We start from the raw sequence: 5,215 nt of genomic DNA on the forward strand, positions 1-5,215 counted from the left end.
ATAGAACAGCCTGCCAATACCGAATATAATGCGTTGGACACAACTACTTTTCGATTTCGATTATTTTTACGTCACCCACTTCCCACCTCCCTTTCCGCCTATCCCCATCTCACTCTCAGTAGTGGAATGTCATTGAACCCGAAAAATAAGAAGTGGACTCCTTTTGTTTTGCGGGTAAGGCGATCATCGGTCTTCTGACTGATTTGATGCGGCCCATATCCTGTGACAACCTCAGCTCAGAGTAGAACTTGCACCCAAATTCCTCTATTATTTGTTGCATATTTTCCAATCCCTGTATCTCACAACGAATTCTACGCGCTCTCAAGCAGCATCGAAGTTGTTCTTGTCACTGTTTCCCATATGGTCCTCTTCTCGCCGCTTATGTGAAAAACTGTCTCGTTTACCATGTCCACCCAATTTTCAATACCTCTCTATAAGGTCGCATATTAAACCCTTTGATTTCCTCCTTTCACAATCTTCCAATTCTCCATGATTCACTTCCATAGACTCTTATACTCCAAACATTATTTCTCAGAAATTTGATACCAGTATACTATAGTCAGGTATGCTATCCTTTTATGTGCTATGTCTTCCTTTCTTCGTCAGTCATGTGTTATTTTGCTTCAGGGTTTCTAATTACTTCATTTCCTTTACTTTTTGCTTCCAAATTTTTATCATTAATATCATTTCTGATACTGCTCACAACACTTATCATTCTTTATTTTACTCCTATTACATCATACGTGCTCATTAAATCGTTCATTCGATGGAATAGGTCCTGCCATTCTTCCTCACAATGACTCATGGTAACAACGTCCTCAGTGAAATGTCAGTAAACGCCCCTGTATAAGGAAACAACTAAACAGCCATGGGAATGGTGCAGGCCATTTGTCACAAGTCCAACAATATTTTATTGCACATATACGAAAAACACTAATAAAATACTACTGATTCCGGCAATTACTTTACAATTTCTTCAGTTGAAACAGTAGCTGATCAATTAGTGACTTTAACACTGCACGAATTTAGGAAGCAAGCAGTACAATCAAATATAACTCAAACACGCGCTTGGCGCTGGTCAATGACAGCAATGATGCTAAGGATTACAATTTCAACATCTGGCTGGCCACTTGGGGTTCGCGGCAGTGATGAATATAACTTACCAGAAGGGTAGTAACATAAACTTCCACAAGTCAGCCATCTGACGAGCTGAGTCCAGTTAACTACTAACATTTTATTCAACACAAATACCCAACAAGCCGACAGAGTGGCCGCGCGCTTAGAGGCGCCATGTCACGGATTGCGCTGCCTCTCCCGCTGAAGGTTCGAGTCCTACCTCGGGCATGTGAGTGTGTGTGTGTTGTTCTTAGCGTAAGTTAGTTTACTTAATGTTTAGGAACCGACTACTAATCAATCAGATAACCTCCTTGGTTATAATCAAGATACTAACGTGGAAAAATATTAAAATGCCATACAAAAAATTGAACATTACACCAATATTAAAACGTTACAACTTAACGTCAAATAGGGAAAACATAGAAAGGGAAGGTACGACAGGCCAGGGTCTGAATAAGATGGTTTAAAATAACGTGTGGCCAACGGCCTGGACGCAGTGATAACACCGGTTCCCGTCCGATCACCGAAGTTAAGCGCTGACGGGCTGGGCTAGCACTTGGATGGGCGACCATCCGGTCTGCCTAGTGCTGTTGGCAAGCGGGGTGAACTCAGCCCTTGTGAGGGAAACGGAAGACTTACTTGATTGAGAAGTAGCGGCTCCGGTCTCGGAAACTGACATACGGCCGGGAGAGCGGTGTGCTGACCACATGCCCCTCCTCTGCGCATCCAGTGACGCCTGTGGGCTGAGGATAACACGGCGGCCGGTCGGTACAGTTGGGACTTCATGGTCAGTTCGGGAGGAGTTTAGTTAGAATATCGGGTACTACTGATTAAATTAACTTCCGATTGCTCGATAAGAAAAAGAACGCGAGTAATAGTTAGCTCTCAAAGACAAAGAATGGGAGAAGACACTAGTTCTCAAAGAAAAAGAACGAGGAGAGAGACATGAGACCAGAAAGAAAGCAGGAGATTAGATTGTCATCCATCAATTAAATGAAATCTGTTAACAAACCTAGACGAGAAGCTAGAAACTATTAAAACCGAAATAACTGCTACGAAGAAAGTATATAGTTGCTTACGTGAAGCAGTATCTAAGGTTATCGATGATGTTAGAAGTGCTAGGTCGCACAAAACGCCCTGAACACTAATGTAAAAGAAATGACAAACAAATTAGATCAGCCTTCTTTAGAATTAATTGAGCAGGTCTCCATCCACTGAATAACTCAGTGATCGGAGAAAAAGGATGTAGAGATTGAGTAAGATGTGGACTGAGCTACAAAATATGGTACAAAGCGTCACAAACGAAGATGCGTTCGGTAGTGGCGATCCTGCAAATTAATTATGAATCGAACTAAGACAGATTCAGTACACCTTAGCGGAGGAACTTCCGCAAAGGCAAAGGGAAATACACGATAGAATTGCACTGTTAGGACGTAGTGAGTTCAGTGAGCAAGATAACGAGCGAAATATGATTCAAAGTTATGGGCGTTACGGAAACGAATGTTGTTATCAGTCAACAACTTTCCATGAACGAAATGTTTAAAATCTTGCTCTAGAGAGGACAGCAGTGGTAGCTGACGAACAAAACCCGAGCTACGCTAAGATTAAACTGCAAGAGACGTACAATCCTACCATGTGCGAGCCGAAGGTAGGTGGCATGGGAAAATGCGTAAAGAGTTATACTAATAAAACTCGTTACTGGGAAGAACTCATGACAACGATAGAGGTGTTAAGAATATGAAAGCCGAAATTACCTGTACTGGCCATAGAGCAGTTTGTTAACGTCTCCGAAAATGACTTGGAAAGATTTCTAGCCGCAGTGGAGTCATTAGATTTGATCCACGAAGATAGAAGGAATGTTAGCTCGAGTAACAGTAGTTACCCTCCGCAGCACGGCGTCAGTGCTAAGGCAACGGCTACTGCAGTAGTAACGGAAACAGAAAAAGGAACGATTAGCATAACGGCAGTGACTATAATAACCGTGGTAATAAGCAACCACACCAGAATGCGACGCACACGAGCTCAAACTGGAAAGCGTACGTCAACAATCACCGAGGAAAGCACAGGAAAAGACACGGAGACGTCGTGGGGCACAAGAATCCCAACTTCCAACAGTCTAAAACAATTTGATCTAAAGACTAAATATGGACGAATTAACAGGCAGCTCATCCGAGTCAAAACTGGGGGCCACATGACGGAAAAATTCAATACAGATGATATTCCGAGCACAATAATGTACAGCAAAGGAACAGTCGTACGATGCAGTAGTATCAGGACCAGTGAGTTAGGATAGTAGAGGTTGTCGACGAAAGACAACCCTGCCCGTCCACGCCTTTAAACTAAAGTTGATTACGCATGCCTTCCGGTTGTAGTCAAGGAGAAAAGTGAAGGCACCTGTGTAAACATATTGCCCTATGACGACGACCAGGATATGTGCAATGAACTATGCGCTAAGTCGAAAACTTGCAATAAGACAGGTAAATCCGAAGTGCAAGCTGCAATGCACGCGAAAATAAGTAATGTACCGTTGACTGTGATCATGGGCATAGGAGCAACGACAAGCGTTCTTTGATTTGTACAAAGAATTACGTCAGGTATGGTGCAGGTCAATCTTTTAATGGGAAATGAAGCCTTCAAGTGCACGTTCCTGGTGATAAAATATTTTTCTGTGGCCTCGATCCTGGATTGGAATTTTATCAGAGGGAGGAACGCAACGGTGGACCTGTCGTCAGGAACCTGTACTGTGAGGAATGTAAAAAAAAATGTCTTGCTGAAATCAATTGCCTCAGAGGAGAGACATGGAAAGTACTGTCACAGTATTAGTATTACTATAGCAGACCTCAAATATTATTTATAGACAGTAAGCCACCTCCTCTGATGTACTGTACTTCACTCCCTAGTCAAAGCGACGAGATAATTACTGCAGAAGAGCTGATTCGTCAAAATATGGTCGAATCGGAATGCCTAGATTTGCAGCAACAGACACAGTTAACACATTTACTTGGTATGTATACAGAAGTGTTTTCTAAAAAAAGCAGGAATTATAAAGGCTTACGTATATAACATGCAGTTCTACCCACTTGAACCATACTGCCGCACAACGTTGGTCGAAAAAGGAAGCGGTGACAAAGAAATCAGGAAGATGATCGAATGGGATATAATAGAGCCTTCCTATTCTCCGCATAGTATTCCACTATTGGCAACAGAAAAGGCAGACAGCTTGAGGCTGGTTATGGATGCGAGGGATATTAATAGGATAATCATACCGGTAGGTACCAGGGCGGAAAATTGAGAAACACGGCTTCGACAGTTCTGTGGAACGACATATTTAACAAGTATTGATCTGCGCTCGTCGCATTGTAAAAATTTAAAGAAGTTTATTTAATAACCTTGTTTACTTATACGGAAATGTATTCCTATTTTCTTCTAGTGCAGATCATTGGTATGTAAGTAGCAGAGTATAAGTTTCTCATTTCATGTGTAATTTAAAATGTCATGTTTAAGAGAACGCCCTGAGGGCAACTCAAGAAATAATTTATCCAGGTAGAAATTATCTGTTGCATTTGAATGATGACTATCAAAAAGTTTTCCAATTATATTCATTGTATTTTATGTAATATTACGTATAGGAACAGAAATGCATTCAGTACTATTTGCTTAAAAACAAAGATTGCTGATGGTTAATCTACATTTCAATTCAGATTAATTTTTCTTAAAAATAATCTTTTTTATGTTTCCTTAACGGCAGGATTTCGATTTCTTAGAATAAATTTGATTTTCTAAAACCACGTGAAATCCGATTCATTACTAGTTTAATTTACATTGTGTGCCTTGTTTAACATTGCAAGATGCACCGTGGTATATCAAGATCTGAATTTCTTTTGAACTTGAGATAGCGTCTGTACTTACCAAATCTGCAGGTTTGCCAGTTAATGTCTGATATTGTCCTCGTGACGACATTATTTCGTATTTAGGCACCGGTAGTTTGCTTCCGTAATTGTAAGAACACACACACTGGTGTCCTATACATATAATCGCACTTAATGATCATGAAAAACAACACATCGGCATTTGTTTTGTAAAAATTAAGCTATTATCT

The 5,215-nt window shown here is 40.9% G+C and overlaps 1 pseudogene; it reads left to right on the forward strand.

Moving 5' to 3' along the window:
• Positions 1–1,594: 1,594 nt before the first annotated feature.
• On the forward strand, positions 1,595–1,712 carry LOC126211930 (5S ribosomal RNA; annotated as a pseudogene).
• The last annotated feature ends 3,503 nt before the right edge of the window (positions 1,713–5,215 follow it).

The sequence above is a fragment of the Schistocerca nitens genome, chromosome 1 (assembly GCF_023898315.1).
Source record: "Schistocerca nitens isolate TAMUIC-IGC-003100 chromosome 1, iqSchNite1.1, whole genome shotgun sequence".
Taxonomy (NCBI): Eukaryota; Metazoa; Arthropoda; class Insecta; order Orthoptera; family Acrididae; genus Schistocerca; species Schistocerca nitens.